Source organism: Hyperolius riggenbachi, chromosome 10, assembly GCF_040937935.1.
Source record: "Hyperolius riggenbachi isolate aHypRig1 chromosome 10, aHypRig1.pri, whole genome shotgun sequence".
NCBI lineage: Eukaryota > Metazoa > Chordata > Amphibia > Anura > Hyperoliidae > Hyperolius > Hyperolius riggenbachi.
This window is the reverse complement of record NC_090655.1, coordinates 262,689,907-262,708,751: the sequence shown is the minus strand read 5'-3', so window position 1 is coordinate 262,708,751 and position 18,845 is coordinate 262,689,907. Positions and strand designations below refer to the sequence as shown.

The 18,845-nt window shown below is 43.2% G+C and overlaps 1 pseudogene; it reads right to left on the bottom strand.

Moving 5' to 3' along the window:
- Window positions 1–18,845, bottom strand: part of LOC137537150 (zinc finger protein 208-like) — a 486,444-nt pseudogene that overhangs the window by 461,831 nt on the left and 5,768 nt on the right.

Below are 18,845 nucleotides of genomic sequence, written 5' to 3'. Positions count from 1 at the left end.
TAAATATGTACTGTAATTTGCATCAACTCAGTCCTATTTGCATCTCATCACCAGTGACTACAGACCTGCAATGTTACAGAGTGCTCTGGCTATAAACACTTTTATTTATTACAGTAAATCTGATTGAAGTAGTTAATAGTACATCTTACATTACATGCAGAGGAACAAAACACGTCACACTGTGGGAACAATATACAGCTGATATTCAGCACATTATCCAGAGGAATAACTTTATTAGCATATTTAATCACAGGAGAGATACTTGGAGACGCATCAGATTCCCATTCTATCTTTTTAAAAACAATTTTTATTGCCAAAAGCATTAACAATAGTAAAACAGTAGAAAGGTACAGTTAGCATGAGTAATAACATATAAAATCACTCAAAAGTGAATACTTCACTTCTCTTACTAAGGATAAACAGAAATAACAAAACATTAAGCAAAAAGTCAGCGGCAATGAGCCTAACACCTTCTGAGAATGGAACAGTTATCAGAAAACCGTGGAGGGTATACAGGGGGAAGGAAACTAGGGAGAAATGACTAACCATAAATGCCGCTAATGTGAAATGAGGATAAAGAGTGTAAATGTGTATAATGATAAAACGATTACTCAGATCACTTGTTAGTGGTTAACCAAGTAATGGTCGTAGAATCCTTTCCATGTGAACATTAACTGTTGCTAGAGCAAGAGTCTGCGTGAAAGCGGATGGGAGTGCACCAGTTGGACACAATCAGGTGACGTGTAGCACACAATAATTGAGATATTTCTAAGCTATAAGGTGAGATTTCCATTCCAATAGGATTTATTTTGTTACATAACACAGAATAATTTCCAACAACAGCTTCCCACAGTTGTCTATAGCAGTGACTCTGATCCTGGCTCTGCAGACTCCTGGGGGTACATCAGCAGCTGTCAGGGGTCCCCCAGGGGCCACAGAGGAAATGGCAGATCTGGCCACCAGGATGAGCAGGAGGTGTCAGGGATGGCTGCAGGAGTGTCAGCGGCAGTGTGACAGAAGGGCTATGGGAAAATGGCATCTGAAGCCCAGCACTGGAGTCTATATGTGTCTCCAGTGCTGGGCTCTGGCCACCATTTTCCTGTAGCCCAGCCCTGCCTGTCAGCATAGTGCGGGAGGTGTGCAGCCGGAGCTGCTGCAATGAAGATCGAGGAGCAGCGCTGGAGGACAGGAGAGGAGTCACCTGCCAGGTAAGTACATTATTTTTTACCAAATTTAAAGTGGATACTGTGCATAATGTGTTTTATACGGAAAAATGTTTTTTTAATTATGTATATGGGGGGAAGGGGGGATTGCTGCCAAATGATATGTATTTTGGAGGGAATGCTACCTATTATGTGCATTGGGAAGGGAAACAAGGACTAATTTGTGTGTATTTTGGGGGAAAAGCTGCTGTCTAATTATATTTCAGTTGGGGTGCACACATTTATGCACCTGTGAATTATAGAAATTATTATTTTTCTTATTATTTCATATTGATTAATAAGGGACCAGTCTTTTTTAATATTAATTATATTACCTGTTATGCAATCAAAGGACAAATGTTTTACCTTCAGAGACGCTAGGACTTTCTTCTCCTTCACAGAAATTTTCACCAATTCCATCCCCTATAGTGTTAAAATAAGCAATGCTACTATAAATAAAACCCACCCATTTTTTTGCCTATTAGTCCCGGCTATCACAACATTTAAATTATGTCCCTACCACAATGTATGGCGTTAATATATTATGTGGAAATAAAGGTGTATTTTTTCTGTTTTTTTTTTTTGTGACGTTTCGAGAGGAGCCTCCTCTCTTTATCAAGCTGACAAGCCCTCTGAATCAATACAATCAGTCAGCCTTAAAGTGGATCCGAGATGAACTTTTACTCATTGCATAATTGTGTTCCTTTCCTATTGTTTATAGGGCATTCCTCAAGCCAAATACTTTTTTGTTTTTGTTTTAATGCTCTAATTCCCTATAAACTAAATAAGCCACTCCCGCAGGTTTTCAGAGAGCCAAGGCACTTTCAGACAGTAGCAAGGGCTCATGGGAGCTCAGTCTGGGCAGGAGGAGGGGGAGGCATTACTAGCCAGAGATTTCAGAGGCAGAGGGAAGGAGGGAGGAGGAGGGGGGATTAGTTTTCTTTGCTCAAGATGCAGATAAGCCTGCCTCTGTGTAATGTTTACAAACAACATGGCTGCTGTCATTGTATCACAGGAAGAAATATTCTTATTCTATTAAAGCTGTTTGCAGCTAGATATGCTGTGTAAACTATCTAAACTTTAGATAAGATATATAGACAAGTTACTTGTTATAGTTAGTTTTTCATCTCGGATCCGCTTTAAATAGTGGTTGCTCCACAAAGGAGCCAATCAGAATGGCCAGGGCACCCTGTTGCCGACCAATCAAGCTAGGTTCCTAAATCCAGACACTCCCACTCAAAAGAAAAGACCGGAGGGGGAACTACATCTATTTTTATGCCCCAATCACCTTGCAAAGGTTGCCAGAGTGCCGACCAATAGGGGCAGGGCATGTCCAGAATCAAAAACCGTTAAAACGCATGAGGTACGCGTAATTACGCAATAATACGTAAAAATTAATTTTATTGTCTGCATGCTTATTTTTATTGTTCGTATTTACGCCCAGGGCTGTGGAGTCGGTACAAAAATCTTCCGACTCCAACTCCGACTCCTCAGTTTATGAAATCACCAACTCCGACTCCGGGTACTCAAAATGGATCCGACTCCTTGACTCCTTAGTCTAATACTTACCAGGGCTATGGATTTTGTACAAAAATCATCCGACTCCCAACTCCTCAGTTTATGAAATCACAGACTCCGGGTACCCAAAATTGCTCTGACTCCTCCACTCCGACTCCACAGCCCTGTTTACGCATACGCCATGCGTTTTGATGTTTAGTCTATAGACGCAGTCCATAGATGAAAACAGAAAAGAAGAGCTAGACCCAAGGAAGTCATATCACAAAACCCAAGTGGGCTATCAGTGAAGCCCCATATATCGCAGATACACGTCAGATTCCTTGACATCTACCCAGGCAGACCATGTAATGATGTAACCCCTTAAAGGACTTACGAGGCGAAATTACAAAAAAAAAAGATAATCACTTGCATCACCTTTTAAGGCACGGAGGACGCCGTCTGCGCCCTCTGTGCCGATCCGCCGGGTCCCCCCGCTCATTAGCCCCCCGGGCCGGCTGCCAACCCCACGGCCCGGGTTGGGCTCTCTTGCCTCTCGTAAAATGGCCGATTCCTCTGCCCACAGCTGCGCAGTCCGCCTGGCCGCGAGTGCGGCTGCGCAGCTCTAGGGCCAACCCCCCGATCCACGCTACGTAGCGTGGATCGGGGGGGTTGGCCCTAAAAAGGTAAGGCAAGTGATTAACTTTTTTTAGTAATTTCGCCTCGTAAGTCCTTTGAAGAGGAACTGTCGGGCATAAAATAAAAAAATCAATTCTTTATTTTTATCTGGTAAACAAGTAATAAGGATGCTAACCCGGCAATCCAAAAGTTAAAATCACTATTACTTTTCTTGTTGATAAATGATCATTCCCCAGTTTACCTGACTCTTATTTGGTACACACAAAATTTGGTACGCAAAAAGGAAGTTGCAGGGCATGCTGGGTTGTCCTTTTCTGCTTCTCTACTTCCCTCAGACTTAACTAATGCAGCCTGATTGGCTGAAGCCTCTTTCCCTCCTGTTTTCCCCTCACACACCTCTGTTCCTCTCTGATTGGCCAATATTTCTCATGCTAAGACAATGTACTTTCTAAAGTGAAGGTCGAGCAAATCAGGCAGAAGAGACTAAGGGAGGAAATGACATCAGAATTGGCTTCAAAATAGCCACACTTAAAGGACACCTGAAGTGACGTGACATGATGAGATAGACATGTGTATGTACAGTGCCTAGCACACAAATAACTATGCTGTGTTCCTTTTATTATTTCTCTACCTGAAAGAGTTAAATATCAGGTATGTAAGTGGCTGACTCAGTCCTGACTCAGACAGGAAGTGACTACAGTGTAACCCTTACTGATTAGAAATTCCAACTATAAAACACTTTCCTAGCAGAAAATGGCTTCTAAGAGCAAGAAAGAGAATAAAAGGGGAATTTCTTATCAGTGAGGGTCACACTGTAGTCACTTTCTGTCAGGACTGAGTCACTTACATACCTGATATTTAACTCTTTCAGGCAGAGAAAGAAAAAAAGGAATATACATACCCATATCTATCTCATCATGTCACATATCACTTCGGGTATCCTTTAAACTGGGAAATGCTAAGAAGGATTTTTTTTTTACTATAGTAAAATCACTAAAATCAAAACGTGGACAGTGCAATACATATGTTATGTAAGTAAAGCAAGTATTTATCTACGTATATACGTCTTATTTTTCTCTGAGATAGTATGGCTGACAGCACCTCTTGAAAACACTTAAAACAAATTCTTGAAAAAACGTAACTTATTCCCAAAACATTTCCCACACTCAGCACATAAGGGCTTCTCACCAGTATGAGATCTCTTATGAATGACAAGTTATGATTTATTCCCCATTCCCCACACTCAGCACATGCATAGACCTACTCTCCAGTGTGAGATCTCTTATGTCTGACAAGCTTTGCTTTCTCTACAAAACATTTCCCGCACTCAGCACATGCATTGACCTACTCACCAGTGTGAGATCTCTTATGTCTGACAAGCTTTGCTTTCTCTACAAAACATTCCCCACACTCAGCACATGCATAGACCTACTCACCAGTGTGAGATCTCTTATGTCTGACAAGCTTTGCTTTCTCTACAAAACATTTCCCGCACTCAGCACATGAAAATGGCTTCTCACCAGTGTGGTATCTCACATGTCTAATAAAGCTTGATTTACGTCCAAAACTTTTTCCACACTCAGTGCACAAATAGGGCTTCTCACCGGTGTGAGATCTCTCATGTTCCGCAAGATTTAATTTATACCTAAAACATTTCCCACACTCAGCACATGAATAGGGCTTCTCACTAGTGTGACATCTCTCATGTATGATAAGACTGGATTTACTCCCAAAATATTTCCCACACTCTGCACACGAGTATGATTTCTCACCAGTGTGAGATCTCATATGTCTATTAAGATACACTTTACACCCAAAACTTTGCCCACACTCAGTACATGAAAATGGCTTCTCACCAGTGTGAGTTCTCTCATGAGTGACAAGATCTGAATTCTGAAAAAAACATTTCCCACACACGTCACATGAATAAGGCTTCTCACCAGTGTGAGATCTCTCATGTGCGACAAGATGGGAATTACTCCGATAACATTTGCCACACTGAGAGCACAAATAGGGCTTTTCATTAGTGTGAGATATTTCATGTGTGACTAGACAAGATTTACGAACAAAACCTTTCCCACACTCAGAACATGAGTATGGTTTCTCACCAGTGTGATATCTGGCATGTGTATCAAGATAGGATTTACACCCAAAACATTTCCCACACTCAGCACATGCATAGGGCTTCTCACCAGTGTGGGATCTCTTATGTATGACAAGACATGATTTCCGAACAAAACATCTCCCACACTCAGTACATGAAAAGGGCTTCTCACCTGTGTGAGATTTCTCATGCGAGGCAAGACTGGATTTACACCCAAAACATTTCCCACACTCAGCACATGAATAGGGCTTCTCACCAGTGTGGGATCTCTCATGTGTGACAAGATATGATTTCCGAACAAAACATTTCCCACACTCAGCACATGAATAGGGTTTTTCACTAGTGTGAGATCTCTCATGTGTGACAAGATGGGATTTACACCCAAAACATTTCCCACACTCAGCACATGAATAAGGTTTCTCACCAGTGTGAGACCTTTCATGTCTGACAAGATGGGATTTACGGCCAAACCATTTCCCACACTCAGCACATGAATAGGGCTTCTCACCAGTGTGAGATCTTTCATGTCTGACAAGTTTTGATTTCCGATCAAAACATTTTCCACACTCAGCACATGAATAGGGCTTTTCACCAGCGTGGGATATCTTATGTATGACAAACTCTAAATTATGAACAAAACATTTCCCACATGTAGAACAGGAATAAGACCCTCCAGCAGGGGGAGAGCTGTGCTGGGTATGAGGCCCCTCAGGGTTAGACAGGTGAGGGGAGTCTGGGGGAATATTTGGGGTCACCAGGATATCTGCAGGAGACTCTTGTCCAGTGACATCATCATCCATTGTACAGTCTGTGGATACAGAGAGAAGAGTCTCTGAGAGGTTCCTGATGCTGGGACTCCGCCCTGCAAATAGAGAAACATCATCACTTCCTGTTAGAGAATTCTGAGGGGAGGAACAATTATCATTAGGGATGAAAGGAAAGAGGATGGTCGGCACTGCTGTACAGCTTCCTTTATTTGGCAATGGGCAGACAAGTAGGCTGTGTTTTACATCATCACTTCACAGTCCATAAGGAGAGACTAAACACATACCGGTGCGGGGTGGATAATGGGGGGTGCTGGTTGCTGGGAGCCTGACGGCTGTTTCACACACAGCAGCTAATTATACAAGCCACTAACTAGCAGCCCCGCTAGTGGAGTACCATGGTGACTATGAGCGCATTGTGCAGAAATTACACACACACAGAACCCCATGCTCTGTGCATGCGCTAGTAGCCCCTTTATGTGTCGGCAGCACAATTACCACTGTTTAATGCATCAAGCTGATTGTGCTGTGTAGCTGCTTCCTTGTTGCTCTGCTGCTTGTAGTGCAGCAGCAAGGGGGCCCCCCATGACTCATTCTGACCACAAAAGTCATTGTGCATTGTGGTGTGGTGTGTGTTGCAGCAGCTCTGGGTTATAATTATCACCTGTCAGAATATCTCATACCAAAGTGAATCTGAAGCAATATTTAAAGTAAAAAACAGATACTTACCTAAGGAAGGGGGGGGGGGGGGGGGGCTTTGGGTCCTATAGAGCCTTCCCATTCCTCTCCTCATCTGCTCTTTCCCCAGTAGGCTTCTATGTTCAAATCTCACTCCGCTGGAGTGCCGGGAGACACCGGAAGTGGGAGAGAGCCGTCCCCAACAAATCGGTCGGAGACTGCTCACAGCGGAGCATGCGGAAGAACGAGTGGACCGGGAGGCTCTATAGGATTCAGAACCTTCCCCCTGCTTCAGTAAGTGCATACGAGAGGAATCAGCGCAGGAGACTTGGGCGCAGGATACAGCCTGTATGGCTTATCCTACTGCTGCACAAATTCCTATCCATGTTAAATACTATTCCCCCTCCAGGCCGCCATGGATGGTGGAGAATGAAATAATTCGGTTTCTAGCAATTGCTGGAGGCCTAATTATATCTTCTGACGGCGCTGAAGTTACTCACTGCTGCGCCCAAGTCTCCTGCGCTGGAATGAAAGTGTTCGAGGTAATTATCTTTTTTTTTGTAAATATTGCTTCAGACTCACTTTAATGCAGGGAACTATCTCCATCCTGCTTTAAGTTGATTTAAGTTGATTATATATGTTTAAAAAATGTCCTGAGTGAATTAAGATTTTATGTTTGTGAAATTAAAGGGGCAATATGGCAAAAAATTTTAAAATTGAAAATATGGGCAAACATAAACAAATAAGAAGTACATTTCTTCCAGAGTAAAATGAGCCATAAATTACTTCTCTCCTATGTTGCTGTCACTTACAGTAGGTAGTAGAAATCTGACAGAAGCTACAGGTTTTGGATTAGTCCATCTCTTCATGGGGGATTCTCAGAGATGTATTTATTTTCAAAAGCACTTAGTGAATGGCAGTTGCTCTGTCCAACTGCCAAAAAACTGTGTAGCGAGCAGGGAAGCTGGCCATTATCATTGTTTATATCCCTTTTAGGTAATATTTTTATAAAGATTAAAAGCCTTGCAGAGAATCCCCTATGAAGAGATGGACAAGTCCAAAACCTGTCACTTCTGTCAGATTTCTACTACCTACTGTAAGTGACGGAGGGAGAATAAGCAAGCAAGGGGGAGATCTGGTCTGCAGCCACAGCAGGGGGAGCGCGCGGGGGTATCTGGCCAGCAGCCATATGAGGTGAAGGGGGACACGAGGGGGCCCCTATAGATGTGGGGTCCCAGGGGCAATTGCCTCCTTTGCCTCTATGGAAGCGCCGGCCCTGGCTTCCCCAGGACAGCTGAATGCCTTTCCTATGGCACCTATAGCTGACTAATGTATACTGGGGACACATACCTGCATAATCTATACTGGGGACATAAATATCTACTGTATTGGTTGAATCTGCCCATCATTGCTAGGTTTTGGGGAGTAATTTTAACATTTTGTTTTGTGTTTCAAGCTTTCATTATACTCAAAATGTGTACTAGAGTCTTGCTTGACACATTTTGGTTAGTTACAGGAAAAAAAGGTTACGAAAATTAATTGAACCACTTTTTGCACAGAAATCCTGGGGAAATTGAATGCTAGAGAGGATAATATGTATGTCAGGAGGGTATATTACTGTATTACTTTTATATTTGCAAATAAGGGCATGTAATTAGTGTTGGGCGCAAAATGGAAAAAAATACACTTTTATTGCTAAATAAAATATTGTTTCTATGCATTGTACCAGGGAAAAAATTTAAATGTTGTAATAACCGGGACAAAAGGGTAAATGAAATAGGTGGGTTTAAATTACAGTAGTATGTATTATTTTAAAACTATAATGGCCAAAAACTGAGAAATAATGAATTTTGTACTTTTTTTTCTTATTATTTCCGTTAAAATGCATTTAGCAAAAAATAATTCTTAGCAAAACATACCATAAAAATAAAGCTTAACCTATTTTGGTTCCTGGACGTAGAAACTATGTCCAGGAACTATGCGCGCTACCGCGTGCTCCAGCGGCCGATCGCGCGTGTGTACGCGCGCTCCCGGCCCGCGGTTCGTTAGCCAGGCAATCAGTGAATCGGGCTATGGTGCCCGATCACTGATTCCTCTCCCCCGCTGAAAAAGCGACAGCTTCTCTCGGAAGCTGTGCCTTTTCTGGCTGTTCCCTCCCCCATGCGCCGCTCTAAGCGTGTGTTACGCTTAGAGTGACGTCATGTAAACAAACTCATGGCCGCCATCTTGTGGCCAAAAAGTAATACTACAACTAAAAGTAAAAAGAAAATGAAAATCAACACACATTTACATTATAAATCTATTGTTTACCTCCCACCCTCCCAAAACTACCCAAATAAAATGTTTAATATAAAAAAAAACAAAAAACATTACAATAAAAAAAAAAAAACATGTAAATATTTACCTAAGGGTCTATCAATATTTCTATTTTTTTTTATTTTAAACTTGTAAATAGTGATGGATGCAAAAACGGAAAAAATGCACCTTTATTTCCAAATAAAATATTGTCGCCATACATTGTGATAGGGACATAATTTTAACGGTGAAATAACCGGGACATATGGGCAAATACAATACGTGAGTTTTAATTATGGAGGCATGTGTTATTTTAAAACTATAATGGCTGAAAACTGAGAAATAATGATTTTTTTCCGTTTTTTTTATTCTTCCTGTTAAAATGCATTTACAGTAAAGTGGCTCTTAGCAAAATGTACCCCCCAAAGAAAGCCTAATTGGTGGCGGAAAAAACAAGATATAGATCAGTTCATTGTGATAAGTAGTGATAAAGTTAAAGGCTAATGAATGGGAGGTGAACATTTCTCAAGTGAAAACGACGGAACGCGAATGGGTTAATTGGTGGCAAGAAATACAAGGCATATATCATTTCATTAGTTATTGGCGAATGAAAGGGAGGAGCGCTTAAAGGTGAAAATTGCTCGGGTCCACAAGGGGAAAAATCACTCTGTGGTGAAGTGGTTAAAGAGAGCACAAGGTGGTTCCTTGGAGGGCAGATGGGACAGAGAGGCACAAGGGCGTTCCTGAAGGGTTTCCAGGGCTGCCATTGGGCAGCTCTCTCTCCCCAGCTGCGCCCCCTCCTGCTCCCCCGACCTCCCTGCACGCTGGGAGAGAGAGATCGTGACCCACAGGTCACCAAAGTGAAAGTGGGCCAGTGCACATAAGAGCGGCAGCTTTGGTAGCTTCCTGATCCGCTCTGCCCCCGGATTTTTTTTTTATTTTATGAGCCCACCTCAGGCTCTCTTTAAAGTTCTTTATACAAGAATAGCGCTCTATATATTACTAATAAGGATAAAGCTATATTTGTGTGCACCATACATTACACAATCTCGAATACAACAAGTATTGATGGAGGTTAAAACCTACAGAAGAAAAGTTACTATGTTGATATGGATTTGTTTTGTAAAAGGAACATTGACAATGTATATCAGAGGATGGATAACAAGTAAGTGATATATATTTCTGTATATAAGATTTATCTTTATATATATATATATATATATATATATATATATATATATATATATATATATATATTTTAATATACCTTTGTACAATTCAAATGATGTGTTGCATATTTTTGAACCGCTGTAACCTGTTAACCTATAAACATTTCTGTTTATAGTGAACTATGAATCCACTATATTGATTATGTCGACTTGGCCTGTTCCTTTAACCTGCCTGGCGTTCTATTAAGATCGCCAGGGAGGCTGCGGGAGGGTTTTTTTTTAATTAAAAAAAAACTATTTCATGCAGCCAACTGAAAGTTGGCTGCATGAAAGCCCACTAGAGGGCGCTCCGGAGGCGTTCTTCCGATCGCCTCCGGCGCCCAGAATAAACAAGGAAGGCCGCAATGAGCAGCCTTCCTTGTTTTGCTTACATCGTCGCCATAGCGACGAGCGGAGTGACGTCATGGACGTCAGCCGACGTCCTGACGTCAGCCGCCTCCGATCCAGCCCTTAGCGCTGGCCGGAACTTTTTGTTCCGGCTACGCTGGGCTCAGGCGGCTGGGGGGACCCTCTTTCGCCGCTGCTCGCGGTGGATCGCCGCAGAGCGGCGGCGATCAGGCAGCACACGCAGCTGGCAAAGTGCCGGCTGCGTGTGCTGCTTTTTATTTGAGCCAAATCGGCCCAGCAGGGCCTGAGCGGCAGGCTCCGGCGGTACTGGACGAGCTGAGCTCGTCCAGACCGCCCAGCAGGTTAAGTAGTCAATAATAATTTAACCACTTCAGGACCATAGACTTACACCCCCCTACTGCCCAGGGTATTTTTTACAATTTAGTGTTCTGCAGCTTTAATAGCCCGCTGCAGAGCCATAGAAAGCAGCACATAAACCGATCCCCCCCATTTTTGGCCCACCAACAGACAATTCTGTTGGTGGGCTCTGATCGCTGGTGCCATGTTTGTTTGTTTTTTAATTTTTTTGCTTTGTTTTTTTTTTTACATAAATTTGTCTATCCCCCCCCCCCCCCCTCCCTCTGGAAGCCAGCTAATGAGGCCCATTCCTTCTCATAAGCATTAGCCTCTGAGAGGGGATCACGATCGGAGCCTTTCCAGGGGACAGCTGTGTGACATGGCTGTCCCCAGCACTGCAGTAGATCGCATCGATGTACAATGTAAATAGACGGCGGCAATTGCCGTTGGTAGACTGATGACGGAGCGGAGCGCGCGTTCCCCTGCAAAACCCCGCCCCAGGACTTGACACCTTTGACACCCTTATCAGATCTGTCATTTGTCTTTTCACTCCCTGCCTGAAATTCATGCAGTATGGGGGTAACTTCTTGTTCTTGTGAACGTGAATACTTGTTGGGCAAAATTGTATTTAGCATAGTTTTTTCATAGAGCGATATTTTTGCCACTTTTCACTCCAGTCTCCCCTCCCCCACAAATCACTCACATTCTTACAGCTCCTCCCCCAATTGAAGGCATCGAGCTGGGACATATTCCTTAGACAACTTAATAAATCTTTTGAATATCTAATGTTTATCACTCACCAATGATCATCCCTGTAATAATGTCTCCCTGCTCCATACACAGCTGATCACTCCTCACATATGTCTCTTCTTCTTCCTCTTTAATTGTCACCATCATGTCTCCCTCCTCCATAGACTGCTGATCACTCCTCACATATGTCTCTTCTTCTTCCTCTTTAATTGTCACCATTATGTCTCCCTCCTCCATAGACTGCTGATCACTCCTCACATATGTCTCTTCTTCTTCCTCTTTAATTGTCGCCATCATGTCACCCTCCTTTGCAGACTGCTGATCACTCCTCACATACGTCTTTTCTTCTTCTTTAGTTGTCCCCATCATGTTACTCTCCTTCAAAGACATCTGATCACTCCTCACATACTCCTCTTCTTCTTCTTTAATTGTCCCCATCAGGCCCCCCTCCCCCATAGACTGCTGATCACTTCTCACATATGTCTCTTCTTCTTCCTCTTTAATTGTCCTCATCATGTTACCCTCCGCCATAGACTGCTGATCACTCCTCACGTACGTCTCTTGTTCTTTGAGCTCAGATCTTAGTTCTGAAAAGGATAACAAATTATAGCTGTAAGATATCAGCAGTAATAAACAGAGCACAGAAAAGAACATCATTTGCTAGGGGTGATAATTTCCCATAAGCTGTGGTATCCTGCACATTGAGTGGCACAGTCCTCTCTCCCAGTGTGCCTTGCTCATCATCTGGTGCTTCTCTCCTCCTCTCCATGCACACATTCCTGGGAGGTTACAGCAGTGCCGGCAGCGGTAGATGGATGAGGATGTGAGGAGAGAACAGCTGGAGACAGAGGAAGATAGGAGCAGAGGCCTGCAGCTAATTAGCTATAAATTATCATTACTTACGGCTCTGGCACCTGATGAACTAGGCAGAGGGGACTGCAGCTCCATATCTTGACCATACCTGAGGCCACCTGTCCATCACCTACTAACCCCAAACCCTCCAAGACCTTAGCAACAAACCTCCCGGCTGGGGCAGTGCCAACACCAGCACCAAAGCAGCAGAGGCCACCCAACCCCTCTCCAGCTGCAGCCTCCATCTCCTCTGCCTGTCCTACCAGCCACACCCCCTGTTACCTGGCTCCACCCCCTAGCTGTGACCCACCAAACTCACCAAACTATTTCTGCAGACTCCAACCTCTCTCACTGCGGGACTACAACACACCAGTGGCTCCTGACTACACATTGGCTTCTTCTCATCAGAAACACAATGGATATGGTCATCTGGCAGCACTGTCACCTCTGCTGAAACTGGGCATAATGAACAAATCCTGCCCCTTCAGAACCTCCCTCCCTGAGACCTCCACTGATCTGCAACAACTCTAAAAATTGATTGCTTGTACACAGAAATTGACAATCTACCTGACGCCATTACATTTTCATCAAAATTGATCAGAAAAATCTACCACTCACAATCAACTAATACTGGAAAAAATGGGAAATCCTGTCAGATTTCCTGCTCAACTAAAAGCAAACAAAAGAAAAAAGCTTAAGATTTTTCTGTACAACCAGAAATTTTTTTTTTGAACTGCCATAAAATAAAATTATTTTATTGCATTGTGTGTGTGGCCACATTAACAATTAAGTGGCACTCGCCTAATACTAGATGCTGGTCACTAGATACAGAATTATTGCAAGACCCAGGAGTAAGAAAATACATCAAAAATCATATATCTCTATTCTTTAAAATGAACCTAAGTTCTGTAATTTCCACATAATCCGGCCCCCCTTTCGGGATTCTTATAAATCCTACCTGAGAGGTAAATTTATTTTGCAGAGGGATAGAAAAAAAACAACATACATTAAACTCCTATTTATCAAAACTTTCCACCCTAGAAACAGGTGGACAAGACTAGAGCAAAGATTACGTTCTGAACACTATGAGGGGGGCGTGGCCTGAAGCCAGTGCTCTGAGGATGCAAGAGACAGAGGCTCCCATGCAATGAGCAGTTAAGCCATCCTGAACGGCATCCTTGCGTCCCACAGCAGTGCTCAAACTTCAGGCAAGGGTCATCGAATATGTCTGCCAACCTCACCGATCATAATAACCCGCTGTGTATTGGAAGTGGTGGCAAAAGCTTTGGAAGTTCCAGCATTTGAGAGAAGGTGGTGCCAACACGTGGAGCAACTCCGACCTCCAATCTGAAGACGAGAGAACTTGCAGCCGCCTGCTGAACCCGGTCCGATGGACCAGATACTGGAGGACGTCTCCTCTGTCACGCCAGTCTCGCAGTGATCACGGTGAAGCTGGAGGAGGTGAGCCCTGATGTCTCGCTCTTCAGGCTGGACATGCATAATCTACACTCCAGAGTGACTGAAACAGAAGACCTCATAGGAACACTAGAAGATGCTACTAGGCCTGTCCAGCCTGCTATAGCTGATGCCCGAAAGGAACTTACTGCACTGCATGCCTGGCAAGATAATTGGGAGAACAGGAAACAGAGGTGCAATTTGCAGCTCCTGGGCCCAAACCCTGAGCAAATTCACTCAGCAACTACTACTAGACCTGCTCAGTAAAGAAACATTCTCTTCTGTATTCAACATTGAGAGAGTGCACCACATTACCCACGAAGCACCTGTTCCTGGAGAAGCGCTGCACACTTTTCAAAGTCCTGAACTACAGAGATCGAGATGCCATCGTGTGCAGCCAGGATTAAGAAAACTAAACTTATAGCTGGGGCATCACACTGGGTGGCTCTGGGGGGTACAACTGATATGAAAGTAATAGGTAGTGCATAAATGTCTCTTTTCCCCTCTATTTCTCTACTTCATTCCCTCACTCTCTTCCTCTCCCTCCCGGGACGCCTGCCTTGTCTATCATCAGCACTTCTACCCTAACTAAACTAATCTAACTAGAGGACTGTTGGATGTTTTTCTTCAAGTAACACAACTATGATGCAAAGGACACCTGGTATGAGCAGGGAGCTGATGAAGTCACATCATTTGACCCGGTACAGCCACACCCAGCTGCTGAGTTGCTAAGTAAAAATTGGCTTCCAGCATTAAAGGGAACCTGAGATGGAGTGTGTGGGCCAATTTATACTTACCTGAGGCTTCCGCCAGTCCCATGAGGTGCTTGGGGTCCCTCGGCCGGCCTTTCCCCCCATCGTGCTCCTGCTGCCCGGTAGAGTGCTGCGCCACACATGTGCTGAAGACTGGCAGTGTCTGATTACCAGGAGGATTTCTAAAGGAACAGATCGGCCGGAGAAGCCCCAGGTATGTATAAAAAGGTAAATATATGCCGTCTCTGGTTTCCTTTAAAGATGTAAGATCCTGGATTCCTGCTCACAACCTTCATATTAATAAACATTCACCCATTACCTCAGTACAAAATTCCCATCAGACAGCTCTCTGCACTAGACTAGCTTAGAGGACTCAGAAGGAAACCTAATAGAATATGACTGCTAACTTGTTTGGGTGGACAGCACCCTCTCAGACTGCTAGGCTTCAGATAGGTTGTAGTAAATTACGCCCACACTATTCAGCCAATCACAATGCTGTGTGCTGTAGAGGGTGCTGTGATTGGATAACTGTTCCCTATGAGGTTTCCTGCTGGGTCCCCTAAACTAGACTAGCACCCAGCTCTCAGCCATATAACCTGTGTCACTCCAGCCATTGATAGCATAGCGATGTAGCTCAAGGGGTGATTTTATTGGTTATTTTCATTATCTGGAAGACTTAGCGTGTGTGCACACATCTAGTTTTTATACTCCAATTCTACCCCTACCATGTGGAATGGGGGCCAAAAATTTTGAATACTATGAACAGACTGCGTAGGCAAGCTCTTGTACTAAAAGGACGTGGTAAGATTGGCCAATTAAAATTGGATGTGTGTACATACCCTTATGCAATACACATTGGGATCATAACCCCAATGTGTATTGTGGAGGGCATATGGCTACACTGCAGGGTAATATGGCGATGCTGGAAGCCGTTTTATTTTCTTCACACAGCCTGTGGTAAACAGTGATGACATATATGCGTAAACAACGTCAAACCTGAACTGCTGAAGGTGCTGCGGTGGTTGAGGGAGGGTGACCAGGGACAGATAGGACGACACAACAGCCGTTTCACGCCGCTCGGGCGCTTGTTCACGTGCGTGTCCGTGCATAGGCGGCGCCGGGCGGCTGGCGAGTAAACTCTTCAAGCCACGCCCCCGGCGCCGTCTCATTGGAGTGGAATTGTGATGGGGAAAGGTCGGAGAGTGAAGGGGCGTGGCTTCGCCGCCCAGCGGCGCAAAGACCACGTTAGTGACCAAAACAGGGCTGCATCCAAACACTGCCCAGTAAAATAACACTTGTGATTTACATAGCTGTGAATAAAAAGTAATAAATACGTGTTACGATCTTCCTTGCGGAAGAAAATAAAATCAGTGCTGTGAAACCATACACATTTTCGTAAATATTGTAAACATATATAACTACCTTGAAACACTCTTACTGTGCGCTGTGCAACACCTATAGATACCCACTGACGTTTGCCTAAAAGCGCTATTAGTCATTAAATCTACCTTTATTATGCTACATAAAATCATTATTTTATTATATTGCCATATTTCTTATGGTGTTGCCCCTAAAAAAGGTAGAAAACCCCCAAACTACCCAGAAACCCCATTAAAAAAGAGAGACCAGGAGGAACAGTGCGATTTTGGGTGACCTATTAGGTGTATTCACCTCTCAGGACTGCCAACCCATCTATTTCCTTTATTTACAGAAGACTACTATCTCTCTAAGGAACAAAAACCAGAGGCGCCAAAAAGAGTAAAAACACAGCTAAGGTTAAAAACCGGGGGGAGATACACTCACCACCCATCAAACAGACCAAGAACCAAAAACTCAATGTTCAGTCAAACAAATCGACAGTTTATTGTACTCCCAGGTGCTACGCGTTTCACGGGATTATCCCGCTTCCTCAGGCAATCAAACAGGAGCACAAGCTATAAAAATACAAAACAATAACATGCATAAATAGAAGACCCCAAATACTTGTGATAATTTAAATAGAGTACAGCGCTTCATAGGATAAAGTAAGAACAATAGTGCAGGCATATACCTTATATATATATCAATATCAATTCAATCACTATAATTGACTTTGGTATAAACAGATATTCCAAAGGTATAGACATTAAAATTGAGGACAACGTTGGTAAAAAACAATGATAACACAACCGTGACCTGTATTTCATAACTTGCACTATGCACGATGTCATAGTTGGTCCTAAGCATTATCTTAACCCAGTATCTAACAAATAGCAATAATTCAGTTGTGGTGGTAAAATAAGAGTTAAAGTTAGCCAGGTCTGTGATAGCCTGACCAAAGGTATAATAGCCGCAAAGGGAATTGAGTGAGTGCAATGCTACAAACTATATGTAGCCCTATATAAACGTATATATCAAACATAAACATAACACAGTGAGTGCAGCGTGGAGGGACTTACCAATTCAGGGTCTGGAAGAAACTCAGCGCCTCAGTGGGGAACGAGGTGCACCGAGCACTAAAATAGATTAAGTGAGCGGGAGACGCCGTCTACACGCTGTACTGTCTCACTTCCGATGTGCCAGGCGGAAGTGACGTGTGGCGCGCATGCGCCGAGGGACGTGGGCGCCATATTGGTTGTGGTAAACTGCTGGCGTGTTGTGTCCAGCTCCTATGTGGATTATCTGCGCGTCAGATACAACGCATATATAAACAAGGCGATCGCGCTTCAAGCGCCTGACGCCATAAAAGCGCAAGGGCGTAATGATACTGAACTAATATACGCAATTGGAACTATAACTTGGGGAATCCTAAGGGGTCATATGAATTAGACAATTCAATAGATATGGGGAAATTTATAAAGGGAACTAGGCCCTTCAAATCCTATCTTTTACAACATGTAGAACAATTCTCCATCTGATATAAAAAAAAAAACCAAACACATAAAAAATACATTACATATTTAAAAATACGACAACAACAGCATTATATATCACAGTGACAGCATTATAAAATCCAATAGCAACAGCATTATCTGTCACAGTGAATAAAAATCAATAAAAATCAATAAAAGAGAGGACAAACGTAATAAGACATTGTATCACTATCAATTGTGGTGCCATTAATGGCGTATGAGAATCGATATCGTTTAAATAACGAGATAAATCTTTTTTTGTTTTTTTGTCTAAAATGCTTTCTCTAGGACCTCATTAAGACCTTGAGATAAAAGTCTCTGGAAAATGCAACATCACAGACCAATTTTACCCCCTTCCATGTAGTATGAGAGCCGTACCTACACAGTCTATTCTATGGAGCTGCACTCCCCATCAGATAAAATCTCTGCAAGATGCTGCACACAAAGATGCCCGTACACATTCAAAAGATCATTATCTGCAAAAGATCTCTTCCTGCAATAGATCCATTCCTGCAAAATGCATTCATAGTCTATGAGATCTGCAGATCATCATACACACCTTGTTTAACAGGCAATCATCTGCAGATCAGATCCACCAGGATGGATTTTCAGATCTGCAGATGATTGCCAGATATGCAGATGAAGTCTATTAAACAAGGTGTGTATGAGGATCTGCAGATCTCATAGACTATGAATGCATTTTGCAGGAATGGATCTATTGCAGGAAGAGATCTTTTGCAGATAATGATCTTTTGAATGTGTACGGGCATCTTTGTGTGCAGCATCTTGCAAAGATTTCTATCTGATGGGGAGTGCAGCTTCATAGAATAGACTGTGTAGAGTATGGCTCTCATACTACATGGAAGGGGGTAAAAATGGTCTGTGATCTTGCCTTTTCCAGAGACTTTTATCTCAAGTGTGTATGCAGCATTAGGAACCAGACTTTTCAGGATATTGATCCAGTAGATCTCCTTCTGGCGCAAAGCTTCAAAAGTATTCAGGACGTTCGGGGGAATCGCCTCTATAAAAGTGATACGGAATAGTAGGGGATTTTTA